Genomic DNA, 15,485 nt, shown 5'->3' with positions numbered 1-15,485 from the left:
AGTACACCTTCATTCCAGGGGGAATGACCATGCTGCAGTCCTTTCTCCATTCTCCTCTCAGGGTTTTGGGCACTTGTGCACACCTGCACAAGTGGTCCCCCTGCACAAGTTGTTTTTTTTTTTGTTTGTTTGTTTTTTTTTGTTTTTTTTTAGAACTATTTTATTGAATGTTAATTAATTAACTAATTAGACCAGAGAGGGACACACAGAGAGAGAAAGTGAGAAACTAAGCCTCCAGGTCTAGGAATCGAACACCACAGTTGGCCATGTGGGAGTCCAGCACCCTTGAATACCAGGCCACCTGCCGGCCCTCTGATGTGTTTTTTCAAGCCACTGGGTCCAGAACTCAAACCAGGCAGTCAGCTGTGTGGGACCCAGTTGCCTTAAATACCACGTGGCCTGACTGGCCCAAAGACAGTTTTTTGAAGTGATCTTTGTAATTGTAATACTTTGTCCTTGTCATAAAATTTTTCGCTATAGGGCATGTGCACTCGCCAGACAGAGAGAGAGAGAGACAGAGAGACAGAAAGCGAGAAATCACCCCCCCAGAGGGGATGGTCACGCCGCAATCCCTTCTCCTCCATTCTCCTCTCGGGATCTTGGGCACGCACGCACACGTGCCCGGCATGAGTTTAAGCCACCGGGTCTGGGACGCGAACCGCGGTCAACTACGTGGGAATCCAGCGACATAGCCATTACGCTAACTGCTGGTTCCCTGTCATAAAATTTGATACTACAGTCTTGTTAAAAGTAGAGGTTGCGGGGCCAGCAGGTAGTGTGGTGGTTTAGGTGCAGGGCTTCTCACATGGCTGACTGTAGTTCAAGTCCTGGACCTGGCGACTTGCTTTCTCACTTTCCTTCTCTCTCTCTGATGAGTACACATGCCTTAGAGCAAATTTAAAACATAATAAGAATAACAGACCAGTAGGTGGTGGGGTGGTTAAGGGTGCTGGACTCCACATGGCCGATCATGATTTGAGTCTTGCTGTGTTTGTTCTCCCCCGCCCCTCCCCCCCCCCCCCCCCCCGTTCCTCTGATCAAATTTAAATAAATAAATAAAGTTAAATAAAATAATTCTTTAAAGAAAAAAACTGTAGAGAGTGCCTTACAGAATTAGCAGAAGTCTTGTGTTTTTAACTTCTGTTTTGCCATGGAGGTGGAGATTGATGATTTATTTTTATGTTTTTGTCATAGGGTATGTGTGTTCACCAGGGGTAGAGGGAAAATGAGAAATCACCCCCCAGGAAGGAATGCCCACTGCAGTCCCTTCAACTCCATTCTCCTCTCAGGATTTTGGGCATGCGTGTGCATGCACGCACATGCATCTGGTGTGATTTCCTTTCTTTTTTCTTTAAAGGTTTATTATTTTTGTTATTTGTTTATTTTTAAAAAAATTTTATAAGGCAAACATGTGCACCCAAGAGAGAAAGTAAGAAAACGAGAAAGCAAGCCACCAGGTCTAGGATTTTTGAACTATGGTTGGCCGTGCAGGAGCCTAGCGTCTTTAACCACCACTTTACCTGGCGTGATTTTCAAACTATTGGGTCTGGTCAGCACTTGAACTGCAGTCGGCTCTGTAGGAGTCCAGCACCTTCACCACCATGCCACCTGCTGGCCCTTATTTATTTTTAATGAGAGGGAGCGAGTGTGTGTGTGTGTGTGTGTGTGTGTGTGTGTAAGAAGAGGAAGAGTTTTTTTTTTTTTGAGGAAGGTGTTTTTTTTTTTTTTTTTTTTCCAATAGGATATGTTTGCTTGCTGGAGACAGACAGAAAGAGACAGGGAGAGGTAAAGTGAGAAACCACTTCCCGGAAGTTGGCCATATCACAATCTCTTCTCCTATTCTCCTCCTAGTATTTTGGGCATGCACGCAAATGGCCCTCAAGCCACCAGGCCTGGGACTAGAACTGTGGTCAGCCATGTGGGAGTCTAGCACCTTAATCACCATGCCACCTGCCGAGAGATTTTTAAATAAGGTCTCACCACATCATTATTCTATCCACCCTAGTCTCTTGGTTAGGTAGAACCACAGGTGTACACCAGACTGGCCCAGCCTGTCCAGTTCAGGTTGGAACTAGGCCTCTCCTGTGACCTCAGCCACTGTGGTTGGGCTGAACATGTATTTATTTTAAACTTCATCAAGCTTTAGACTTGTAAACTATTTCAGGAATGCTTTATGTCCATTATAGACTCCATATTTTCTTTCCATGTTCTTTTGCTGTGGGAACTCTTTAATTCTAAAAACTTTCTCTCATAGGCTAGAAGGAGAAATACCACATTTTTCTCTGGGCAATAGGATATAGGTGATCTTTTTTTCCTTCTCCGTAGAATAGGACTCTTACAAAAATGAAGTTATGTTAAAATCAGACTTTTGTTTTTCTTCAACAGATAGGAAAGCCTAGTTAAGGCAGACTTATGAATATAAGGTAATTCTTTTTTTAAAAAATGATTTTATTCAACTTTATTTATTCACTCATTCATTTTTAATTTGACCAGAGAGGGGAGAGAGAGAGAAAAAAAGTGAGAAAGCAAGCTGCCAGGTCTGGGACTCAAAACTGCAGTTGGCTATGTGGGAGTCCAGTGCGCTTAACCACCATGCCATCTGCTGGCCCCGAGTATAAGATATTTCAATACCTAAGTGATTTAAATAAAGCATCTCGGCTCTTAAGAGTTTTGTGAAGTTCTGATGTGACACTGAAACAGCTAACCTTTTCTCTAATTTATAAGAAATAGACTTGTTTATTGTTATCAACGTTGGTTTTATTACAAAAACATTCTATTCCAGAGATATGTAAGATGAAGCTGTTTCCAGGGCAAAGATCATGATTAAATACGCTAGCACAGTACCTGGTCCATAATATAGGATTGCTGGAAAAGTCGTGACGCATTTTTTTCTATGCAAAAAAATGCGTCACGACTTTTCTGACAACCCAGTAGTTACCCAAGAAACATGTGTTGAGGGACCAGCAGTTAGCATAATGACTATGTCGCTGAACTCCCATGTAATCAACCGCGGTTTGAGTTCCGGACCAGTGGCTTAAACTCACACCGGGCGCGTGTGCGTGCGTGCCCAAGATCCTGAGAGGAGAATGGAGGAGAAGGGATTGTGGCATGGCCATCCCCCCTGGGGGGTGATTTCTCACTTTCTGTCTGTCTGTCTCTGTCTTTCTGGTGAGCGCACGCACCCTATAGCAAAAACCTCTCTGAAAAAAAAATGTATGTGTTGAATAAATAAGTAGAACAAAGGTTACTTTGGGTTGCTAAGATCAAAACAGTATTTGCCATTACTTTAGGTATTGGTGTGGCATTTGTACACCCTGGAACAGTTTCTTCTTTAGAAATAGACCTATTGGGGACCAGCATATAGCGTAATGGCTATGTCGTTGGGCTCCCATGTAGTCGACCATGGTTCAAGTCCTGGACCCGGTGACTTAAACTCACGCTGGGCGCCTATGCATGTGTGCCCAGGATCCCGAGAGAATAGAGGAGAAGGGATTGTGGTGTGGCCATCCCCCTGGGGGGTGATTTCTCGCTTTCCATCTCTCTGTCTTTCCTGCGAGCGCACACACCCTATAGCAAAAACCTCTCAAAAAAAAAAAAAATAAATAAATAAAAAGAAAGAAATAGACTTATTGGGACCAGCAATTGGCCTAATGGCTATGTTGCTGGACTCCCATGTAGCTGACCGCAGTTCGAGTCCCAGACTCCGTGGCTTAAACTCACGCCGGGTGTGTGTGCATACGTGCCCCAAGATCCCGAGAGGAGAATGGAGAAGAAGGGATCGCAGCGTGGCCATCTCCCCTGGGGAGTGATTTCTCGCTTTCTGTCTCTCTGTCTCTGTCTTTCTGGTGAGTGCACGCACCCTATAGCAAAAACCTCTCCGAAAAAAAAAAAAGAAATAGACTTATTTTCAGGAAAGTGTTTTAACACTTGGATTTTTCTTTTCCTGCACTTAGAAAATATGGCAGCAAGGGCTGGCTCAGTTAGCCTGTTGGGTAAGGCAGCTGAATTCCATGTGGCCGACCATGTGGTTTGAGTCCGGCCCCAGTGGCTTGAAAAACATACTGTGTGCATGTGTGTACACACATGTATCCATAATCCCTACAGGAAGGAGAGATGGAGGGAAATGGATTACTGGGTGACCATGCCTTGTTGGGGAGTACGTTTTCTCTCTCTTGCATGTGTTCTGTGGCAAATAGAAAAGGGAAGGAAGAAAGGAAATATAGCAGCAAATATGAAGAATGGTGAATTCCAGTTGAGCGCTAGCACTGAGACCTCACAGATCTCAATTATTTTAAATAATTATTTTATTCATCGTTATTATTTTAAAAATTTGACTAGAGAGAGACAGAATGAGAGAGGGAAAGTGAGAAAGCAAGCCGTCAGGTCCAGGACTTGAACCATGTTCAGCCATGTGGCAGTCCAGCACCCTAACCACTGTGCTGCCTGCCGGCCTCTTTTTTGATTTAGTGTATCTCTATTGGGATGTGTTTGTAGATGGCAGAGTATAACTTCGTGATGTCCAGTGATATCTTTTTCTTAAGGTTTTTGTCATAGTGTGTGAGCTCGTCAGAGAGGCACACTGAGAAATCACCCTCTAGGGGAGATGGCAAATATGTGAGTGGAAGGAGAGAGAGCATTCCCTTCCCCATTCTCCTCTTGGGATTTTGGGCGCACATGCACCCAACAAGATTTTTAACTCCCCAGGCCTGGGACTGAAACCCTGATCAGTCATGTGGGAGTCCAGCTCTTAACCACCATACTATCTGCTGATGCCTCCAGCTCTACTTTTTACAGCTGTGTTTGGCTTTGATGAAATGTAATTGAGTCATTTTACTTTATTTTAAAAATATTTATTTAATTAAAAAGCTTATTATTTTTTAATTTGGCCAGAGAGAGAAAGGGAAAGGGAGAAATCAAGCCACCAGGTCTGGGACTTGAACCACAGTTGGCCATGTGGGAATCCAGCACTTTAACCACCATGCCACCTGGTGACCCCAAGTCATTTTACTTTTTACACAAGCAAAAACTCAATATTAACTTTTAAAAAATTATTTAACTTTATTTTTAAATTTATTTTAATTTGACCAGAGAGGGACAGAGCCGGAGAGCAAGAGACAAAAGACAGGGAGGGAAAGTGAGAAAGCAAGCCTCCAGGGCCGGGTCTCTAACCTTGGTCAGCCATGTGAGAGTCCAGCACCCTTAAGCACCACTTCACCTGCTGGCCCCTGAAACTTTTTTTTGAGGGGAAATGTCTTTAATTTGGGAATTACACAAAAGGAAGTTTTTTAGTTCCAGAGCTGTATAATTTTATAGTGTGACACTTAATTTTAAATGGCCAGTAGTTTTCATTTATGTAACATTACTGTTCTTTAGCAAAAGAATTGCCAAATTGGAAACTGTCACTAGTTTCTCATTGTTCTTTTACCTTTGTGTTTCCTCTTTGAGGTTGAAGTAAGGTTGCAGAGGCCTTAGTATTATTTGAACATCTGTTAAGTTTACTGGTTTCTGTTTTGTAGAGAAAATTTTCTGAAGGTTCTTCCCAGTTTCTTTGTGCTTGTAGGTTTTGTGTGTGAGAAAGTCTTTTCTGTCCCAGTCCTTCCCCCCACATGATAGTCACTTAGCTTAGCTAGTGTCTTTCTCCTGGATGAATTCTGAATTCTGTCTGCCCGATGCTACTCCTAACTACCATGCTCAGTTAGGTGGGATATTACAGCGAGAAACACCTGTGCCGATTATCGGCCTCTTGCCTGGTGCTGAGTGTTGTCTGAGCAAGTCTTCTGGGGACCAGGAAATGAAAGGAAGTCAGAGTGGTGGTGACAGCTTGACGAAGTACAACCATTTGACATTCATCAGCTAGCATGATGAAGCAATATTACTTTGTGGTCATATAGTCGTTTTAAGACTCATAGCAGTTGTTCAACAAGGATATTTCACTTGGAGCCCTTGAAGTGGTACAAGACCATCCCTTAGGTCTGTATTTCTTAGATGGCTACAGCAAAATGAGAAGGCACTGCGTTTTGTGTTTAGGAATGTGCTTCAGCTCCTCCCTGCTCACGGTTCAATTCCGATTTGTTGTTTAGTGCATGGCTAACTTTTTTCCATGAAACGTTTTCTGTCTATTCTTTCTAGTACCAAATTAATAGGATATGATTTAGTATTTTATTAATGATACCTTTTTTCATTTCAATGAGATTTTTAAGCCTTTTGAGGTTGAAGCTTGCCTTATTTCTTAGTGTTCTGATTATCTTTTGGGGAAAGGGAATTCAGGCACATAGTCCCTGCCCTCATTGTACATTGTAACTTAGCCCCCCCCCCCTTTTTTTGCCACAGGGCACATGCACTTGCTGGGGAGAGACAGACAGAAAGCTGTAAAGAAAGAAATCACCCCCCCTAGGGAGATGACTATGAAGCAGTCCCTTCTCCAGTCTCCTGGGATTTGGGGCATGCCTGTACCACATGCCCAGTGTGTTTTTCAGGCCACCTTATCCAGGACTTGAACAGTGTAGTTGGGCTTGGGGGTTCCAGTGCCTTAATCACCACACCACACATACTGGTCCCCAGGCCCCCCCCCCTTTTTTTTTTTTTTAGTTTTCTTGAGAGAGATAGAGTCAGGGAGGTACCCTAAGCAGGATCTCTTTACGCTGCCATCCCTTTCTTCCAGCTTTCCATCTCGTCAGCATCTTGGGTGCTGCATGCCTGGTGTGTTTCAAGTTGACTCAGGGTCAGAACCCATAGTTGGCATGTGACTTCTGGCACTACAGAGCAGCAAGCTGTCATCTCTCTGTACCACTGTGCTAGGCTTAGGCCTTTTTCTTTTTCAGGTTTTTGCCATAGTGTGCAGGCTTGCTGGAGAAAGACAGAAAGTGAGAAGTCACCTCTAGGGCAGATGGCCATGCTGCAGTCCCTTCTCTGCCCCTCTCCTCCATTTTCTTGGGACTTTGGGCATGCATGCACGTGGACCTGGCATGATTCTCAAGCCATGGGATCCAGGACATGAATGCAGTTGGCTATGTGGGAGTCTGACTCCTAACCACCGTGCCACTTGCTGGCCTAGACTCAGCCTTTTTTATAACACTTTATTGGACTAGGAGTGGGCACTTGGTCCAGGCTGGGCAAATCAGTTTCTAATAGGATTTTGAGATCATAAGATTCAAGTCTTTTGAGAACAAACAGGTTACCTGAATTTGGAGAACTCAGGACATACAAACTCAGATCTTGTCATGCAGCCAGGTTCAGGCTCACATAATAGAAGCAGTGAAGGACCGACCATCTGTAGAGAGAGAGAAGTAAGTAAATTCATCTGGAAAGAGAATGATGAAAGATGAGAAATGCAGTTCTAGGGAGAGAACAACAACCATGCATATGCAGAATAGAAGCCTGGATGCCTAAGGCTGGGGTCCTGATTTAGATTCCTTGAGATGCTCTAATACCCTTTCAATTAATTCTTTTTTTTTTTTTCCCTTAAGCGAGTTTGGAGGAGATTTCTGTAACACTTCTTAAATTCACTTTTGAGTTTTAGGATTATCGTGTTAGGGATCATAACTGTTGGAAAATTGCCCCTTTGCCACCAGGTCCAGGACTCAAACCATGATCAGCCATGTGGTAGTCTAGGACCTCAACCACAACACCAGCTGCCAGCCCCTGATTTCTTGCTTTCTGTCTCTCCAGTGAGTGTATGCGCCCTATAGCAAAAATTTTTAAAAAACAGAAACAAAAAACTGCTGGAGTCCTGGCTCTGCCTTTCACAAACAGCTGCTTATGTGGTTACATTTGATTTATCTATCAGTAAAGTTCTTTTTGGTGCTTTGCTAAATCAAGATTGAGTTTTGTTTTATTTCTTCTTAGGAGTTTTTAATGATTACTTATTACTAGTTTCTTTTAGACATACATAAGACTGATAAAATAATACTATTTCAGATAGAGCTTTATAAGACTGGTAACATATTGCTACTATTTCAGATAGAGCCATACTTTTTTTGAAGATTTTTGTGAGGCATATGTAGTGTTTTCTTCATTTCTAGTTAAGTAATGCATTTGTTCTAGTTTTCCTTATTGTTTCCTCTTAAAAAAATTGTTGATGGGCTTGAGTGGAACACAATAATGTGGGTTGAGTGGCGGTTGAGACTTGAAACAAAGGGTAATGGTGAGTGGCTGTGTGCCCAGTCGATGCAGTCAGTCTGGTCCCAGCTCCGTTAGTAACTTCATGAATGATCTGTAGTAGCATCACAGTGGTGGTTTTCTCTTTGGGAAATGTTAATGAGTGAGAGAGGGAAGCTTTGAGAACGACAGTTTAGTGCTTCTTATTTGATTTTTTTTCCCCTTTCTGTGATCATTCGGTTCCTGTTAAGTTGAAAGATTTTATTCTAGAGAAAGATAAACATTTCCTGTAATATTAATGAGCAGGAATTAAAAAGAGACAAGAGCTAGCTTTGAAATGTGAATTTGTATACATCCAGGAAGGAATAGTTTTGTGTGGCAGAAAAAGCTGGAAGACATTGTTTAATATCAGAGGCCAGATTGGGTTTGCACATATGTGTCTAAATAACATCCCTTCAGTAATGTATCTGCATTATTGAACTGAATGTTGTATGGGAAAGAAATGATACAGCTCATAGTGTTCACTGGTTTTGGGTGGGACCTCAAAAGGTAGATACACGCTAAATATTTATTGAACACCCCATGTCTAGTCTAATAGTACTTTAATATTATGTTTTGAGACAATTCAGTGTTAATGATTAGGAACAGAAGAAAAACTTGAAATTGTGTGAATTTAAGTCATCATGTCCCAAAGATAGAATACTTTAAAACTCCAAGGAGTATTTTTTTTTCTTCTGGAAAAAATGTAAGCTGTTTTCCATCAAAAGATACTACTTTTGGGGAACCAGCAGTTAGCATAATGGCTATGTCGCTGGACTCCCACGTAGTCTACCGCGGTTCGTGTCCCGGACCCGGTGGCTTAAAACTCACGCCGGGCGTGTGTGCGTGCGTGCCCAAGATCCCGAGAGGAGAATGGAGGAGAAGGGATTGCGGCGTGACCATCCCCCCTGGGGGGTGATTTCTCGCTTTCTGTCTCTATGTCTCTCTCTGTCTGTCTGGCGAGCGCACGCGCCCAACAGTGAAAATCTCTCCAAAAAAAAAAAAAAGATACTACTTTTGGTCAGAATTGTAATAAAAAGCCTTTGTGAAACTTTGTGATTTTGTAACCTCATATAATATATTGCTGGAGCAAAGCAAGAAGGCACCTAGATATCCCTGATTTTGGCTCTGTTTTCTCTAGCTTCAGAGAAATGCAGAATCTGATACTTTTGGCAGTCTATTTTCTTGTGCTTTTCTGGGCCAAGACATGCTTTTTCTTTTCTTTTTTAGTTTTGCTGTAGGGCACATGCACTTGCCATAGGGTAGGGTAAAGGAAAGAAAAAGGGAAGTCGGGCTGGCAGGTGGCATGGTGGTTAAGGGCACTGGACTCCCACATGGCTGATCGCAGTTCTAGTCCCGGACCTGGTGGCTTGGTTTCTCGTTGCCCCCTCAGCCCCTCGCTCTGTTGCTCTCTTGTCAAATGAAAAACGAATGCATAAATCAATAAATAAAGTTAAATAAATAATTTTTTTAAAAAAGGAAAGGAAAGTCAGAACCCCAGCCCCCCAGTGGTCATGCAGCAGTGCCTCTTTCATTCCCTTGGGATTTTGGGCACTCCAAGTACATGTGCAGGCATGTTTTTCTTTTCTTTTCTTATTATTTATTTAATTTTATTTATTCATTAATTTATTTTTAATTTGACCAGAGAGGGACACAGAGAGAGAGAGAGAGAGGGAAAGGGAGAAAGGAAACCGCCAGGTCTGGGACTCGAACCGTGTGGGTGTCCAGCACCTTAACCACCACGCCACCTGCTGGTCCCACATGTGCAGACATGTTTTTCAAGCTGCTGGGTCCAGGACTTGAACTGCACAGTTGGGATCCAGCTGCCTTAACCATGATGGCACCAACTGGCTCACTTTTCTAAATAAAATTAAGTAAATTGTAAAGCAATATTTAAAGTGAGTTAAGTGGAGTCAGCAGGTGTGTAGCAGTTATTGTGCTACACTTCCACATTGGCAACTGTGGTTCTAGTACTGGACCCAGAGGCTTGAAACTGGCGTGTATGTGTGCATGCGCAAAAAAAAAAGTGAATTAAGAATCCAGGAAGTGCACTGTCTCCTATGTCAGTACCCTTGGTCTTCCTTTTTATTTCTATACTGATATTAAACTAATGTGATATAATTATCCCTGCGACTTGCCCTTTCTACTTTGCCTTTCAAATTCATGAGAAATAATCTTGGAAAGACTTTGTGTTTATTATATATTCATTGTTTTTATTGTATGCTATTGCTGTTTAAGAGCCTCTGGGTACATTTATAAGTGCAATTTTAAAAAGTCTTGCAAACCTCTTTACTGAACCAAGATGGCTAGGAAACTATTTAAAAAGAAACCCTTGTAGACCTGCTACACGAGAACTTAGGTGAGTAAAAATATAGCCAAACCAGATGTAATACATATTTTTTTTCCACCTTTTTAATGACTTTAACATAAAGCATCTAAAACTGCAGCTTCTGGAAGAACCACTTGTTCTTGCCTGTCTCGTACCTCTCTTTGACCTTGACCTTTGTCTCCCGCCGGACCTTGCGTTTAAGAGCAGGGTCTCTGAAAACGTCCTTGTTGACCACAGTTTTGTCCAAGGGAATACCTTGTGGGCATGAGGTGATTGTAGTTATAAACCTTCACAAAAGACTTGATCTCTGACCTCTTGGCGATTTTCTTCTCACCCATTGCAGCTGTCACTTTGCAGGGAGAGCGGTCAATTCCGGCCACAAGAGCGTGGCTGTAGGGGCAATCTGAGGTGCCATCTTCAATGTTTTTCACGATGATGGCTTTGCATCTGGATTATCATCCGGCCAGCCCCAGCACCACTTTCCCAGGTTTCATGAACTTGCCCATTTCCACAGCAACCACCAGTGCCTACAGAAAGGAAAGACAGCTACGTCTGCTTCAGATATAATATTTTTATGAAATATCTTGATGCTTATTGCCTGCGTTTAGCTAACAGTGTGTCCTATCTCCTTAGAGCCATTTTTCTTTTGTTTAGTGAATTTAAGATTTTATTTTATTTTTAAAAAGAATTATTTATTTCCATTTGGTATTGTTAGTTAGGTTTTTTTTTTTTTTTTACGAGAGAGAGAGGAAGGGAAACTAAGAAAGTAAGCCACCAGGTCCGGGACTTGAACCATGGTTGGCCATTTGGGAATCCAGCATCCTTATCCACCACACCGCCTGCTGGCCCCCGAGATTTTATTATTTTTTAAAAAATTATTTCACTTCTGCACCAGTAGTCACTGGAGAGCTGCAGCCATGGCTCTGCGGTACCCCATGGCTGTGGGCCTCAGTAAGGGCACAAAGTGACCAAGAACGTGAGCAAGCCAAGGCACAGCCACTGCCGTGGGCGCCTCACCAAGCACACCAAGTTTGTGCGCGACAGGATCCAGGAGGTGTGCGGCTTCGCCCCCTACGAGTGGCGCGCCATGGAGCTGCTCAAGGTGTCCAAGGACAAGCGCACGCTCAAGTTCATCAAGACACGGGTGGGCACGCACCTCCGCGCCAAGAGGAAGCGCGAGGAGCTGAGCAACGTGCTGGCCGCCATGTGGAAAGTGACCCGCCGCCCAATAAAGTCCACGCAGCCCCGAAAAAAAAATTCACTTTTAACTTTATTTCATTTATTTATTTTAATTTGACCAGAGGGGGGTAGAGTGAGAGAGAGGGAAAGTGAGAAGGCAAGTCTCCGGGTCGGAGGTTTGAACTGCTGTTAGCCATGTGGGAATCCAGTGCCCTCAACCACCACACCACCCACCAACCCCAGTTTCTGTTTTTTTTTTACGTTTATGAACTGATTATGTATCTGGTTTTAAGTGCATTTTATCTTAGTGGCATTTACATTCAGACTTTTCAATAATTGTTAGCTTGACATGAATGTAAGGTTTTTATGAGCACAGGGGCACTTTCTTGAGCTTTGTTTCAGGTACTTTCAAGCTCTCATGTTATTGTGGATCAGGCCTGAGATAGTTGAACCTCTAGATTATTACTGTGAAATCAAGTGCTGTAACTTTGGTCTGGGCTAATAAACAAGACCCATAGAAAAACTTCATTCTAGGGAGCTTATAGCTTAGCAAAATGTTTCCCTTTGAATTCCGATTGCTCCACTTCTCTGAACAAACCAGACCCACAGATCAGACTCATAATGATGTTTCCTAAAGCTGTCTTCTAAGAGACTTAGTGGGAAGTGGCCGTCGTCTGCACACAGCAATTTTGGAGACAGGCTTGGAATTGGAACTACATTTCTCTGTTCTAGTTCAGTCAGTTCTGTTTATTAGAATTTTGTGTGACCATTATATTTCTAACATAATCAGGGAAGGAAGGTGAAATTTCTTGACCTTTGCAGAACTTTGAAGTCTTGATAAGAAAAAATTAGGTAATATAACTTAATGTGGTGGTCTGGAAAAAAATGTGAGCACACCGAGGACATTGAAACTTCAGTTGAATTTGTAGTTATATAAAGGGCTATGAATAGAGAGGAAAGATGAAGACTGACTATATATAACCATTTTGCAAGAGAAAGCCCTAAAACAGTTTTTAGTATTTCCTTAGCATTACGTACTGTCTGATAATATTTCTTGGAGTTTGCTAAGAAACTTTCTGAATCGGCAGATCCAGAACATCAAAAAATGCTTCCAAACACACACACACACACACACACACACACACACACACACAGCCTCCTGAATCCACTTCAGTTGAATTTGTAGTTATATAAAGGGCTATGAATAGAGAGGAAAGATGAAGACTGACTATATATAACCATTTTGCAAGAGAAAGCCCTAAAACAGTTTTTAGTATTTCCTTAGCATTACGTACTGTCTGATAATATTTCTTGGAGTTTGCTAAGAAACTTTCTGAATCGGCAGATCCAGAACATCAAAAAATGCTTCCAAACACACACACACACACACACACACACACAGCCTACTGAATCCACCCCCAGGAATCCTTGTGGGTTCCCATGGTAACAGCCTCCTTGCTTACAACTTGTCACCATGTAACTGTCACTGGGGTTCAAAGAAAAGCCAGGTATATCAAGAACTCTGTGGCATTAAATACTCCTTGATAAAATGCTTTTGCACATTTACATGAGCCCCAGATAGAAAGTTTAAGGTTTTAATTTCTGTGTCCCATTAATTAGAACCTTTAAAAAGCAGTCTCTAATCATGTTAAGGAGCAATGGTGGGAAGGTGGTAGGTGGCCAAGGAAGGCATAAGAGGAGACGGAGGTAAGCTATAGGCTCAGGCTGTTAGAAACTTCAGAGATTTTTCTTCTATAAGCCTTTAATTTTGCAAATAAGGGCAGTGGAATACCTAGTGAGTTCACGGATAGGCAGAGGCTGAGGATTCCAACTCAGGCCTTTTAGTTTTCCCAGTACTCTGTTCCGTTACCCCACGCTCACACTGAATTTACCTTTCCTCTAGTTTCATAAAATCTCAAGTCTGACATGAGAAGAAGACTGGAGAGGCCACGCAGGGAAACACTGTACTCAGGGAAGGACTCCCTTTACGTGGTATCCTAGGTAGATGGCCTCTGCTCTTTCTCCAGGGGAAGGTTACTTGTCTAGTCGGCAAAAGTTGAACTGCTGGGATTCAAAGGGAAAGTAGTTTTACCTGAATTTCCTATTTGAAAGCGATACACTTTATTCCCTCTTATAAAACAGCAGTTGCACATTAGCATAATTATCAAATGTTTTTCATTAGTCTGTTTGTTTCCATTAACTCAGGCTTGTCAGTCATGACAGATAAGATTCTTTAAAAGAATTATGTCATGCTTAAACTCTAAAACTTCAAAAGATATGCCATATTTGGAACAAGTTAGTCCCTTAACAGTTGGGAAGGAAGACATACTGAATGCTATATTGAGTTTAAAGCACTTTATAATGTGCTTAATACGATGAGATGGGCCAGCCAGTTGCATGTAGTGGTTAGGTGCTTGAATCCTACATGGCCGACCACAAGGTTCAGATCCCAGACCTGGTGGCTTGAGAAACACATCAGGTATGTGTGCATGTGTGTCCACCCTCCTGAGAGGAGAATGGAGGAAAAGGGATAGTGGAGCAGCCCCCCCACCCCCCGAAAGTGCATTCTCACACTCAGCACCCTCCCCACTTCCACGCCCACCCCCTTCTCTCTGGCAAGTCATGAGCTGTCTAGCCATTAAAAAAAAAAAAAAAAGTCAGCAGGGGGCATGGAAGTTAAGGTGCTGGATTCCACGTGACTGTGCCATTCAAATTCCCGGACCTGGCAGCTTAAAAATCACAGTCACGTGGGGTGCTGTGTGTGCCTGCGAAAATCCAAAGAGGAGACTAGAGGAGAAGGGATTGCTGCTTGGCCATGCTCCCTAGGGGATGATTTCTTATTTTCCCTCTCCAGCAAGTACATATATGGCCCATGGCATAAAACTTAAAAAGAAAAAAGAGAGAGATGTGATTGTGAATTAAAGATCAAACAGCCCTTAAAAACATTTTTAAAGCAAAATCAGAAGCCAAGTATACAGTTTTTTGTGATTATATGGTGCATTTATGAATGCTTTTGTCTTTCTTTTAGAACTAGCCTATTCATAAGTGAGTTTGGGGTCCAGACTAACACGTTGGTAATATTTATTTTTTTCAAAGAATTATTTTTTAAATTTTATTTATTCATTCATTTAATTTGACCAGAGAGACACAGAGAGAGAGAGAGAGATAGTGAGAAAGCAAACCACCAGGTCTGGGACTCTAGTTTTTTTTTTTTTTTTTTTTGCTATAGGGCACATGCGCTTGCCAGAGAGACAAAGAGACAGAAAGCAAGAAATCACCCTGCAGGGGGGTATGACCACGCCGCAATCCCTTCTCCGTTCTCTCGGAATCGTGGGCATGTATGCACGCGTGCCCGGCGTGAGTTTAAGCCACTGGGTCCGGGACTCGAACCAGGTCGACTACATGGGAGTCCAACAACATAGCCATTATGCCAACTGCTCATCCCATTAATTGCCTTTTTAAAAGACTTATTTATTAAGAATTATTAGGGCTGTGATTAGCAGTTAGCGTAATGGCTATGTCGCTGGACTCCCATGTAGCTGACTGCAGCTCGAGTTCCAGATCCAGTGGCTTAAACTTATGCCAGGTGTGTGTGTGCGTGCCCAAGATCCCGAGAGGAGAATGGAGGAGAAGGGACTGCGGCGTGGCCATCCCTCCTGGGGGGTGATTTCTCACTTTCTGTCTGTCTCTCTCTCTCTCTCTGTCTTTTTGGAGAGCGTACGTGCCCTATAGCAGAAAAATAAAAATCTCTAAAAATAAAAGGAATTATTGGGGCCAGCAGGTGGCGTGGTGGCTAAGGGCGCTAGGCTCTCACATGGCCAACCGTGGTTTGAGTCCCGGA

At 42.7% G+C, this 15,485-nt stretch overlaps 2 pseudogenes; one reads left to right on the top strand and one right to left on the bottom strand.

Annotated features, from left to right (window-relative positions):
* Positions 1-10,507: 10,507 nt before the first annotated feature.
* Positions 10,508-11,156, bottom strand: LOC102481461 (60S ribosomal protein L27 pseudogene; annotated as a pseudogene).
* A 126-nt stretch (positions 11,157-11,282) lies between these two features.
* LOC102493870 (60S ribosomal protein L36 pseudogene) lies at positions 11,283-11,717 on the top strand (annotated as a pseudogene).
* The last annotated feature ends 3,768 nt before the right edge of the window (positions 11,718-15,485 follow it).

Source organism: Tupaia chinensis, unplaced genomic scaffold (genome assembly GCF_000334495.1).
Source record: "Tupaia chinensis unplaced genomic scaffold, TupChi_1.0 Scaffold000561_1, whole genome shotgun sequence".
NCBI lineage: Eukaryota > Metazoa > Chordata > Mammalia > Scandentia > Tupaiidae > Tupaia > Tupaia belangeri.
This window is presented reverse-complemented; position numbering and strand designations above follow the sequence as displayed.